This window comes from Battus philenor, unplaced genomic scaffold, assembly GCF_028537555.1.
Source record: "Battus philenor isolate CCGP_79_NKW_IND1 unplaced genomic scaffold, ilBatPhil1.0.hap1 SCAF_29, whole genome shotgun sequence".
NCBI classification, from domain to species: Eukaryota; Metazoa; Arthropoda; class Insecta; order Lepidoptera; family Papilionidae; genus Battus; species Battus philenor.
This window is the reverse complement of record NW_027181692.1, coordinates 1,826,212-1,840,380: the sequence shown is the minus strand read 5'-3', so window position 1 is coordinate 1,840,380 and position 14,169 is coordinate 1,826,212. Positions and strand designations below refer to the sequence as shown.

Below are 14,169 nucleotides of genomic sequence, written 5' to 3'. Positions count from 1 at the left end.
ATTAGATAAAAATACGGGCAACTAATACCCTTTATTACTTATTAAACTATCAAGATTTAAATATATCCGTTTTTTAAACTAATTGATTTAATTTTCATTGATAAATTGTTAAAAAAAAACTCCTGTCATTTTTTAACCATGAAAACATAATCACTTACACCTTCACAAATCCAAAAATGTTTACGTGTATTATTTTAATAATTGAGTCGGCAATTAATTTTATCCTTTAAGTTTCAAGAAATTACTGAATCTTTTTATAACTCGTACCTCTCAATACTCGAAGATTAACAAATACTGTGTGTAAAACTTAGAAAAAAAAGTATAATTATAATTTTATTAACAAACCATTCTATTATCTATACCTTAAAGCTAATAAGCACGTGCATTTGTCAAAAAAAATAATCACACAAATATCTGTCAGCAAAATGGAAGCTGGATTCTAAATAGAACTAAAAACACTGTTTCAAATTTGAAACAACAAAAAACTACAAAAAAATTCCTGTTATAATCTTTTAAATTTTAAATTATATAAACATAAGCTTGCAAATTAGATTGATTTAAGCTAGTTTTTGGGAAAAACAAAAGTATTTTCTCAATAGTGTAGTTATAAGTGGCAGTCCGTAAATATATTGACAGACATTCGGCTGTCAGTCATTTGAATGATAGCAAAAACATTGAAATGAAATTTGGCTACGAGACAACCATTTCAAGTCACTGTTAGGACACATTTTTAATAATGATTTACAATGTCTAATATTAGTATAGCTTTTATATTTAAACATTTGATTAAACCTGGAAAAACATCATACGCTTCCAGATTTAAAACCTCCGTCGGAGTGAATGTATAGCCCATTCATCAGCAAAAGCTGAAATATTAACTTTTTTTGTTGGAATCCGATAGGTAAGTAACTTATAGCAAAGCAGTCTGTAGGGATATATAGTAAACATTAATTAATTTTAATATAGTAATCTGAATTGTGAAAATTCTTTAGCATTCTATTTTATCATTATATTGTGTATTATTTCGACAACCATTGATTATTGGATTGGGTGTACCACACAACCACACATTAATGAACAGAAAATGAGCTGATACATTCGCCCATTTAAATCTTTTACATCTACAACCAATTACTCTGTATAATATTTTTAACTAAATAATAATTTTTGTCCAGATATTCGACCTGTTGTCCGTTGCATTCATTAAGTTTAATACCAACAACAAATTTAAATCAACTTCTAAAATATTTTAAGTAAAAGTGCAATATTATGCGGAGATATATTAAATATTTGATCACCTAATGTATTTCGATATAGTTCGTATCTTCCATCTTATCGGTACGGTAGTAATATTTTTTTAACTGGTAACAAATTCCATACGAAGTTATCCGTAAGTTTGTTTATTAAAAAAAAAGTCAGTGCAAGTGCATTGCTCATGCAGGGTGGGTGTGTTGCGTGCACTTTTAATTTTAAGTTAATTTTATTATATATATTTTTTTAATAATTATTATTAGTACACATCAATATAACTAATTCATATATAAAACAAATCTACTACTTTTAATAGTAAATACTTAATAATCTTTTATATACAATACATGAATTAGAAATATATTAAAAATCACAGTTTATATATGAACAAAATAAATTTAAAAGAGATTTTTTGAAATAATTAGTGTTAATATTCAACATCACACACTTGACAAAACACCGGCTAAACGACGCACAGAAATCAAAGAAGGTAAGTCGAAAATTACGTATTATAATAGTAAATAATTGATTTTAAACATAAATAGAACATTATTACGTTATATTTACGGGACAATATACATTAGAAATTATTTTGAAACGATTTGACCTTCAAAGTCGAAAGGGTCAAATTCATGGCTTGACTCGAGTCAAACATTTTTAATCTAATATCAATAAATAATGATTAGTGAAGACAGCATCGTATTACGATATAAGAATATTATTTTTAGTTATGATTATATATTTATATTGTTCTTTCATGTTTATAAATTTAATAGAAGGTAGTCAACTTTCATTAGTCGTGGAATTATTTTTTTAAAAATATATACTATTATTTTTTTAACATTATATTTGTTAAACTAAGCCGACTTTTGGGAGTATATTTGTAATGTTTTCTCATTGAGTGTTTTAGAGTCGCCATCCAAAGTCCCTAGAGTTGATTTATTCTAGAACAGAGTTCCCCAAACTTTTTTGTGTCGTGGACCCCTTGCCATGTTTTTCCGTGTTGGTTAGACCCCCTACTTACCTGATATTGATTTCCTGTAAATTTCTAATTGTAGTCAAGTTTAGTGTTAAAAACGTAAAGTAAAAACACATGTTAATTTATACATTTATTAATTGAATTTAAATTAAAACTACTCAAAATAACATTTTGTATCTGTTATGTAAAATATACGTAACTTTAAATAAACATAAAATAAACTATAGATAAAATAAAAATAAAATATATACTTCATAGGTACTTTTATAAATAATGTAAATGTTTTGATATTATAAGATAGTATGATGTAAGTAAATAGGTACTATCAGTGTATGTGTAGAGATCCACTATCGGGGACCCCCATTTTCATTTCATGGACCCCCAAATTTTTTTTCGCTGACCCTTGCAGGTTGTCATAGACCCCTAGAGGTCGATATAGACCACTTTGGGAATCACTGTTTTAGAATAAGACGTCGAATGTTTATACAATCTTTAAGACTAAAGATATACAGATTAGATCATACTTAGTGAACCCATATTAGAAAAAGAAATCTGTTATATTTATAAAGAGATAGTTTTTTAAATTATATATATAAAAATATATATATATACATATATTTATTTATTACATAATTAAACATATTTAACTACATAAATTTTAAATGTCGAACTTGAAATGTCAAAGTAGGAAATGTGGAGATAGACGAACAGATGTAACCGTGGAATGGTAGCTGGCAGGATATACAGAAAAGATCGCAAGGCTCTTAAAGTCTTGGAGTAGAGATCCAGTTCCTTGAACAGGTGTTGATTCATTACTTCGACTCCTATCAAAACACCACCATCTGAATTACAATCATGCCCAGTACGTTCAAACGCTGCACTGTTCTGAGATCTGGACATATACTCAAGTTTCATGAAGACTATAAAGAACAGCATCGCACACTGCACACCGTCATCGTCATAATTATCTGACCAAAACTGTCTCTTCGGAAACTAAGTCTGATCGTATGTCACAGGAGACGCCAACCTCCTATTACTAGATGGAAGCGTTGCTGGAGTTTCTTCCGCCACTTTGCCCAGCTGTAACGCTTTCCGAAGTGGCAGTAGTGATATTAATCAGCAAATAGAAACCGGCATAGTCGAGGTTCAGCCTTTGGGTGCAAAAAAAATTTGGGATACAAATGTTTGTACAGTAATACCCCGCTTTACGCGACCCCGTTATACGCGGTTTCACTATAACGCGAATTGCAAATTTCGCGCTCAAATGCCTCGAATTACGCGAAAGAGTGTATATAAATATAATGTAGTCATCAACTTCTCTATGGTGTCTTGACCATCTGTCAAACAATTAAAAACAGTGTTGGGTGTTATGAACGTATTTTACAAGAACGTAAACAAAACGTTACCCAAAAGACAATAGATGTATTTTTCCGTAAAAAATAAGAGTATGTGTTGCATAAAGTGTTCCTAGAATTAAAGTGATTGATTAAAATGATTTGTATTTTTTTGTAATAATTTTTGACTATGTTTAATCATAAAACTCGTTATACGCGAATTTCAGTTAACGCGATTTTTTTTTGGAACGTATCCCTGGCGTAAAGCGGGGTATTACCGTATCTTGCTTGCGTTCCTTTATAGGTGACAATATTTAAAATTTACTATATATGACACTTGGAAAACATCTAATACGAAGAAAAAAGTGTTAGTACGCAATAGGTAAGATTTGACTTACTACTTTATATGTCAAAAGAACTTTTAATCTAGAAATAATTCAGGTAAATCATATATAAATGCATAGTGTGAATTATATAAGATTGTATCCCGGAAATCGAATACTAGGTAAATATTAGAGGAACCGGAAAGCAATGTCGTTTCTGTTGACATATTTTACAGAAAAAAAAAATGATTGATTTATACCGTTCCGGCATTTTGTATGTGCCGATTGCCTATAGTAATTTTTTTTAGGTCGCGAATCTTTAGTTTCTACGGGGTCTTGTCACAAAGCCTAGGCCAGCGGCAGAAATTAAATTTATTTGGTTGACAGCATCGCCAACCTTTATAGCGTATGTATAGACATGAAATATATACATATGTATCCTTCTATGTATGTGTTTATTAATGTTAGGGCAACCGGAAAGTAATGTCGTTTCTGTTGACATATTTTACAGTAAAAACCGATTGATTTGTAACCGCTCCGGCATTTTGTATACAAGACGGCAAAAGGTTGTTGATAACGAAGGTGAATATATTGTTGATTAGAATTAAAAACTTGTTAAAAATGCAGTCGTATGAATTTAACTTAAAAAAGCGACATTACCTTCCATTTCTAATTATATATCAGGTATTATTAGTGAAAATATCTATATCTAAAAGTGAACATCACGTCGACGGGTTTAGCGGGAAAAAAAGTTGACAAATATGGCGGACATCTGTCTATAAGCGCGCCAATATGATGACGTTTATTTTTTTTTTCTTGTGAAAGTTATAAACGCGAAAGACATTCGTAATGACGATTTTTTTTAGTTTTTTTTTTTTTAATATTATTACCTACATAGTGTATCTTGTGTTCGTTATAAGAATAATGTTGTTAGAGCCCAATTTAATAGATACAAGAGTTGAACTCCCCCCATAATGGCTTCCACTCAGAAGTTCGAGGGTTCTGAGAGAAGTCCACGACAAACTCATATTGGTTTTTTATTTGTTCACTTTTATTTTATCAAGTAAGAAAAGGACCAATATTTAGCCGCTTCATAGACAGAAACTCTGTGTTTCGCACCAATCGGTGTAACATAACTCCTGAAGATGCCCCGTGGAGGTGTGAAACACGTGTTGAGTGATTTGGCGGTGGCAGTTGTGTGATTCACATTGTTTGCCGCATACGCATTTATCAGCGGGCCTGCGGGCGGTGCACTTTGTTGCACGACTACCACTGCATGTGCGAAAGTGGCTAAATATCGGTCCTTTTCTTAGGATGGACTTCCGCAAGGTGACGCCTAATTCCATTAAATATTTTATTTTATTATTAACACTGTTATAGAACAATTCAATTTCAAGATTTACTGTCATTAAAAAATCTTTAGACTGATAAATAAAGTTTTTAAAATGATTTAATGATAAATAAAATACAATATTTTCTTTTCAATAATTACGCAGTTTTATATAGATATTTGTCCGACATATATAATGATTACAGTTTTTATTATATATATATATACATAATGATTGGTTAAGGCTTTCATTCACACCTATGTCCAGTTAGCGTTTATAGTCACTGTGAAATATATTACGTTTATTAATTTCTTTCTATTTGAATTCGACCTGCTAATAATTAGCTGTAAAAAGTCTGCAGAGACATACAGATAATAATTAATTCTAATATCGCTCTGTAATTACGGTAGGCTATACTAGGCTAAATTCGATTGGTTGTGGACGCTGTTAGCCTTACTGGTTTTTATAGCTTACTAGCTGATCCCGCAAACGTTGTTTTGCAAAAAAAATTGATATTTTAATTTACAAATAAAAAATAAGGGTTGATCGTAGAGGGGTGAAAATTTATTGTTGTATATATTCTTGTATGCTGTATCTATAAAAAAATAAAAACAAAAAATTTCGTTAAAAAAATAAAAATTTTTTTTAAGTGTGAACAACCTTTATCACTTAGGAGTATAGAAAATAGATAGTAGCCGATTCTCAGACCTACTGAATACGCATATTAAATTTGGTAAAAATCAGTCAAGCCGTTTCAGAGGAGCTCAAGTTCGAACACCGTGACACGAGAATTTTATATATTAGAAGATTTAGACTTAGGGCTCGCGAGATAATAAATAAAAATTACTTCAGATGCGACGCCTGATGTATTGTATTGACTAATTGATATCTACTCGGTTGTCGGAGAAAGGTGTGAACCATTTCTCTGAAGACACTAGCTGAATCTACATCGGAGTTGTGAGAAGGTTTAAGTGGCCGGCGAGTGTGGCACTGTATAAAGACTTCTACGGTAGTTGCGGCTCCCTTCTTATGTGGATCGATGACATTTTCCAAGTCCCAAGTCTCTGGATGTGGGTAGCGCAAGACCTGAAGTAATGATCACTAGCTTAAGATTCACCTGTTTAAAATTTTTACACTTGTAACCAATCACCCTGTAGATACAATTATTTAGTTATACACCAATACCTTCGACTCCAACGATACAATCTCCTTCAACTTATCATGATGGGAAAGGTCGCTGGTAAAAGGAAGGTTGGTAGGAGAAAGAAGTCGTGGCTTCGTAACATTAGAGAGTGGACCGGAATCGCCAGCGCTGCTGAGCTATTACGCAGAACCAAAAATAAGAAAAGAGCAGGAAGCTGATAGCCAACCTCCACTAGTTGGAGAGGCACTTCAAGAAGAAGAAGACCAATACCTCGCTTTGCGTCATTTCGTTTTGAGTATTTTCGAAGTTGCGTCGCTGCTTGATTAGTACTAATTTTCACTGTGCGTTGTTAGATTTTCGAGGTTGCGTTATTTTTTTTTCTAAAAAATGGCAACACCTTTGTTTCTAATTGCGCCATGCCATCAAAGCTCGGGTATTCCCTTTCTAACTAAAAATCAACGCAATTTGAATACAGTTTTATTTTCAATTTGTATTGCTAATTTTAAAAGAAGAGAATAATAAATTTATATAAATTTTTACGTGTTGTTTCTGGTTACAAAAAAGTTAATTATTATTCAAATTTACTTATTGCCAGAGTTATATTATTTTTGTTTTTCTTTTTTAATGTTTACTTTGTTAAATTTTCTTTTTAAAAAGTAGTATTTTCGTGACCCTGGAACATATCTTCGATCTTTACATGGTTTGCTATAGAAAATCTTAATTCACTTTGCGGCGTTTCATATTTGCGTCGTGTTTTTTTGGAACGTAACCACGACGCAAAGTGAGGTATTGGTGTACCTATATATGTAGGGATTCGTGCCGGATCCACCGTCAGATTCATCCATCTTGTAATTAATCTGGACGTGGTTAAACGTTAACTCCGAAATAAAACCTTAGCTCTCACACTGAAGAGGCTTTAATTAAATTCCGATAATGAATTACACAAAACAATGCGAATCGACGCGGATTAAATCAGATTTCGGTAGGACGCAAGCGATCCGTCATCACCGACCGTTACGCGCCGCGTTGAATCCTGAAATGTCAAAATCAACATGGCTGCACGGTGATTTTAACGTTTGACTAGAGTAGGAACTTCCGGTCAGTTCCACTCTCGTCCACTTCCGGAAGGAACGTTCCATCCTCTTGTACTAGATGGCGCCACCGACCCGCAGTCATATATATGTACCACAATATTATTGTTTATAATCTGTAATATTCTGAATTAATGTTTCTAATCTAGTTTAAATGTAAACATATTGAAAATTACGTTATCAGCGCATACGGCTGGACACCAAGAAACCCGTGGGTAGAATTAAAATATACATGACATCGGTGTTTTATTATCTGTGCAATTGTTTTCGCTGACCCTTCGAAGTTATCGGAAATGTCACTTTCACATAGAATGATAGTTTTCTAGAATGAACGATTATGAAATAAACTGCATTCCGCTAATATATGTATGCATATGTCTTGTTTGATATATTGTTTGTGTATATAAAACTTTATATATGTGTACTTAAATGTGTTTATATACCTCTGCATTACAATGTACAGGTCTCCACCAAAATACCGTCTGTGACGCGATGCTGTCAGTGACTTTGGTTCTTCTACAGTTCTCATCATTTTTAATTAGATCACCGAAAAATATAGCCTTCTTCATGACCCATGACCTTCAGCTGATCGTAGACATGTTCCTACTATAGGATATATTAGTATGTTCACGACCACTGAACGAGATATGGACAGGTGTATGCTTGGGATTTTTCAAGAAGAAGAAAAGTGTCTGCTATAGTCCAGTGGATTGCCAAGTGGCAGTTGCCAGGTGGCCACTTAGACCTGTGAAATCTTCTAAAGATCCTAAACCCGTGTCCTTCTTCGGCACGGCTATCACTGATATGCTATCTTGTATTTCATTTGCTCGGTATACATAAGAAATATAGTTTTGAGTGGTTGTCAACGTTTTTAACTTTCTTATATATGTATGTTACACTGAAATTTATTTTCAGTTTATTATGCCTTCAAAGTATAGTTTCGCTACATATATAAAAAAAAATACTTCACCAAAGTAATCAATGCCTTCATAATCTTTTTATAGATACAAACCTCGGGAATCTCTTTCTTACTCATTCTCACTCCTACTCGACAAAGCTGTTCATTGATCTTGAGTCCAAAGTCCTATACAGGTCGCTTTCAACGGATATTATTGAAAATCTATGGGAAGGGTCACAGGCCTTCCAGGAGTAGACATAGTGCTGTAATTATGACTAATGATAAACTATAGTTTTTCATTAGGATTTTACTTACAAATTCAAGATTTCGTTTAAAAATATTGAAACGTTATGGCACATTTCAAAATGGCCGACATTAAAAAAGTCTATCTCTGTAGACGTAAACAAGATGGCCGCCATAACAGTAGGCTAAGGTCAGAAAAAAAACTTACCGGAAACTTCGTATCATATACGAAAGCCATATTAGTTTAGGGATGCACCGTGTTTGCTGACGATTTCTTTTATCATTTATCTTCGCGTCAATTTTAAAAATGGTCAACGTTTCTATTTTTGAGTGGGCTATGATATATTTATACTTAATTTATATATTTTACTATCTGTGCTCGCAATTACGTCCAATTGAAATTTGAAAAAAAATTTCGTTAAAGAATTTTTTTTACCTGCCAGTATGAGTACTGTCAAAATCGGTTCATCCATTTCAGACATTAATCGGAACAAAAAGACATCCAAAAATTTAAGATTATGTAATTTTGGTACATACCAAAGATATCTCGCCTGGCTCCAAATCTTCGATAACAACTGTCTTCGACGTATTCTCGGTATATACTGGCCTGAGATAGTCTCCAACGTAGATATCTGTAAACGCTGCGGTTATATGTCGATCGACCGGCAGATAGAACGCCGCAAGTGGAACTGAATAGGCCACACGCTCCGAAGGGACCCTGATCACAACCGAGGCAAGCCCTAGAATGGAATCCTCAAGGAAAGCGAAGACGTGGCCGCCCAAAGCAAACCTGGCGGACGATCACTGCAGAAGTGAAGGCAGTTGGAATGACGCGGAGCGAAGTAAAGCGCGAGGCTCATGACCTCACAGGATGGTGAGGTACTGTGGACGCCCTCTGCCCCATCTTGCGGACATAGGAATAAATGATGAGTGATAGATTTTGGTGTATGTACATACCAAAATTATATATTGATATACATGTAGTAAAAAGCGTTTATTTTAATGTTACAAACAGACACTACAATTTTTTTATATAAATGAAACCAGTGTTAGAAAATCTTTTCCTTTATTATAATATTTTCAATGATATATTAATCAATAATTTTTAATCATATAGATTTTAGTTCCAAGAAAAAAAATAAAAAAGTCAGCGGCTCTATGGTAATGAAGTAAGAGGCCATTTTGTTGATATAATCTATGTATTGCTTGTTGGCGGGAAAAAAATGTATGTCATGGCATGTACAAACCGGCAATTTTTTAAGACGAATAATTTTTTTTTATTTATGATTTGACTATAATAAATTAATGTAACATGTTTTTATAAATCGATTTAGCTAATAAATAACACGAACACGCAGATGCGTATATATATATAAAAACTTCTTTGAACTTATTTTGGGTTCATAGCAGATCAGAGTGCGTTTTTAACCCTCGAACCTTTATCGGCATATAAGGAAACGTGGAAACAGAGTATTTTATTAATAATTGGGCGTAAAGATATATTTTTAGAATCACCTGACTATAGGAAAATTGTTATTTTGATACACCAGCAGTACACATATGTCAAAAATACATTCACAATTTCCGTATAAAAGTTCTCCTATGTTTCTTTATAGGTGACACTACATTAGAAATTTACTTTATAGTACTCGGCGATAAATATTGCACATGGACCTTTGGAAAGAGACAATCGGCTAATTTCGGCTTTGTAGAGCGTTATCTCTGTCGTACGTCTGACAAAACTTCACATATGTAGAATCAAAGCCGAAATTAGCCGACTGTCTCTTTCCAAAGGTCGATGTGCAATATTTATCGCTGGGTACTGTAGAATGTCGTTCGAAACAATAGGAGTACATAAAAAAAGTGAGAGGAGTGAAGTGAATCGCAGACCGTGCGCGAAGCAGACGACTTTTAGCTATCTTCACTCAGCTAGTTTGTACTCGGCTGCCACGATAGATGGCGCTAGTTTATACAAGGTATAGTTTAATAAATAAATACAAGTATATATAATGAACAAATTGAAACGAAAATAATTATTTTCAAGAATCTTTTATTAATACTTGTCTCAATTTTATAAAAACATATAGGTAGTAGATGGTTTAAATAATTGTCGAATTAAAAAAAAAGTTTGAGAGCGTTTAAAAAAAACCGCCGCGTTCAAATAACCGCTCGTTTGTGTCATCCGATTTCTTCATAAGGGCGCGACTGGAACGTATTGAAGGGCCCTACGCATGTTTGTTGCGATTGAATCTCTATTTGTTCGTATTCAAAGCAGTTGACCTGGATATTGCGTATTCTCTACGACATTTACCTTTCACTTTTATATTTTGATTTTATAACTCTTAGATACATAACCTAACGAATGAAAGAATTGCGTAAAATTATTATTCTCTAAGCTTCATACACTAGCGGGATCGACGACATAGTACAGCTACACTAATACCTCACTTTGCGTCGTGGTTACGTTCCAAAAAAACACGACGCAAATTGAATTAAGATTTTCTATAGCAAACCATGTAAAGATCGAAGATAGGTTCCAGGGTCGCGAAAATAATACTTTTTAAAAAGAACATTGAACAAAGTAAACATTTAAAAAACAAAAATGATATAACTCTGCCAATAAATAAATTGGAATAATATTTACTTTTTTTGTAACCAGAAACAACACTTAAAAATTTATATAAATTTGTAAATCTCTTTATAAAAGCACAACACACTACGTAATTGAAACTGAACTCTAAAATTACCATAACAAAGTGAAAATAAAACTGTATTCAAATTGCGTTGATTTTTAGTTAGAAAGGAATCCCCAAGTTTTGATGGCATGGCGCAATTAGAAAATAAAGTGTTGCCATCTTTTAGAAAAAAATAATTAAAGACTCGAACCCATGTCAACGCAACCACAGTGTAAAATTATTACTAACTAAGCAGCGACGCAACTTCGAAAAAAACGCAAAACGAAACGAAGCACAGCGAGGTATTGGTGTATCTTTATTCTACTTACATTCTACAATTTCTGTCTTTCTTCTCCTAACTATCGTTCATTAATCGCCCCACTTTATTCACCTCGTTCCTTAATATCACAGGTTTTTCACAAAGCGAGGTATTAGTGTAGTTGGAAATCGTTGGATCCTGACAGAGTATCGTGGTGACCTATGGTGGAAGCCTATCTCTTGCTGTGAGAGTCTATTTGTGGCAGCGTGCCAAAGTGTTGCTGGAGCCATAAGGTTCAGAAACGGAGATCACAGACCGGAAGGCAACGTAATATGTCCACCTGTTGACATAGTACCAACAAAAAATGTTTTAGTTAAGATTTTATCTATGGTTTGGCGAATCTGTAAAATATTTTTTTATCTGTGCTCTCTCTCTCTGCTCCCTATCGCCACCGAGCACACGTGTTTTCCCTTCCTTGTAAAATTAATTCTAAATCAATTAATTCATTTTCTGGACCAAGACCTTTTAATTAAATACAGTCCACTAAAGTCAATCCCAATCTTATACACCACCTGTGGATAAATGAACTTGTGGCGTACATTAGAACGCATCCAAATTTATTATCTATGAACGCATCTGTTTTTGCATGCACCTTACACTCGGGACATCTAGCCCTTTCTCTGACGCGCCGCGTTACCGAGCGGACGTGTCGCTTCAACCGCTGTTCAATAAAGGAAATACTTGCAACTCAGATTGAGATTTATTGTTCTGTGATATTATATGTTTAACTATCCGGCATGTGTTTTTCTATACATCGAATCTTTCAAAATCTTTTACGGGACGAGGGACCCCTCAAACTTGTTAATGTAATCCAAAGAGGCTTTATAGGTTGTCTATGTTGCAGGCTTTTGTCTAGCTGTGGATGTAAGGTTGAAATGATGATAATAAATAAAGTCCCTGTACCTTCCAAAATTGGAATGAACGACGTCTCCAATGACGTCGGAAATAAAATAAACAAAAATTATATATACACCTATCCCCCGATTTACACGGTAGATACGTTCCGAAAATTAAAAATTTTCAACTCAAAACCATGTAAATCGAAAAGCTTGCACAAAATGCATATTTTTGCCATTTAACAGTTAAGATTTTTTTCAATATTTTTAGGTGTACAAGACAGAAATAAAAATAAAATGCATTGATAAGTTAAAATATTTAATATGTTACGGAAATGCTGTTTTTTATTTACATTACAATACACTAAACAGAAGAACAAAAAATAGGTGTTTTATTATTCTTTATCACTGTCAGAAATTACTCTCATTCTTTTTTTCGGAATCTAAGGTTCGAATTCACTTTCATCACTCGAAGTTATTTGTGCCGATTCGATGTTTGAAGCAGAAATATTTACATTATGAGAGATGGTAATAAAATCGGTTATTAAAACAAAAAAAAAAACTATTTGGAAAACCGTGTAAAAGCGAAAACGTGTAAAACAAGTACCGTGTAAATCGGGGGATGATGTATCGACTATGTGATTTCAAATTGATATCTATACGAAACATATATCAAATCAAGCGACTTTTGTAATATGAACATACTTCGTAGATCCGATGCCTTGTACAGTTCGTTAACCTGACAGAAGGTCCGACAAAACATTATTTATTATTAATGAACGTACAGTTATGTTAATTCTCTATATGCATTTAACATAACCTATTTATTATGATCGAGTTAAGTCAGTGTTTCTCAAACCTTTATTGCACCATGCTTTACACCAGAGTTCCCCAAACTTTTTTGTGTCGTAGACCCCTTGCCATGTTTTTCCGTGTTGGGTAGATCCCCTACTTACCTGATATTGATTTCCTGTAAATTTCTAACTGTGGTGAAGTTTAGTGTTAAAAACTTAAAGTAAAAACACATGTTAATATATACATTTATTAATTGAATTTAACTTATTTTTATTTTACAAGTTTAACATGTATTGCGACCGAAAAGCGAATACCAACAACCTACAACTTACACAATTTTATAAACATATATAATATTTTTTTTACTTCATAGGTACTTTTATAAATAATGTAGATGTTTTGATATTATAAGATAGTATGATGTAAGTAAATAGGTACTATCAGTGTATGTGTTGAGATCCACTATCGTGGACCCCCATTTTCATTTCATGGACCCCCAAATTTTTTTTCACTGACGTAGACCCCTTGGTTGTCATAGACCCCAAGGGGTCGATGTAGACCACTTTGGGAATCACTGCTTTACATTAAACTTTATAAAAATATGTCCTCCTATGTAACATATATAATTTTTATATTAAACCGAAAGTGTAGATTCCGTTATCGAATTGACTTAACAATTAAATTGACCTATTGTGGGGCGTGGGACCAACTTTGGGAAACACTGGAATAAATAAAATTTATTTTTACATTGTATAACTATACAGGGTGAATGTTTATGTATATAAAACATTAATTTGGTGAATTTATAACTTACTAGCTGATCCCGCAAACGTCGTTTTGCAAAAAAAATTAATTTACAAATAAAAAATAAGGGTTGATTGTAGAGGGGTGAAAATTTAGGGTTGTATGTATTTTTGTATGATGTATCATAAAAAATAAAAACAAAAAAT

The 14,169-nt window shown here is 33.1% G+C and overlaps 1 protein-coding gene across 2 annotated transcripts in view; it reads left to right on the top strand.

Annotated features, from left to right (window-relative positions):
• The first annotated feature begins 1,471 nt into the window (after window positions 1-1,471).
• Gbs-70E (Glycogen binding subunit 70E) overlaps window positions 1,472-14,169 on the top strand; it is a 66,299-nt gene continuing 53,601 nt past the window's right edge. For both annotated transcript variants that reach the window (XM_068769844.1, XM_068769843.1), the window contains exon 1: window positions 1,472-1,741. The gene's annotated coding sequence lies outside the window, so the exon portion shown is untranslated. The remainder of the gene's footprint in view (window positions 1,742-14,169) is intronic.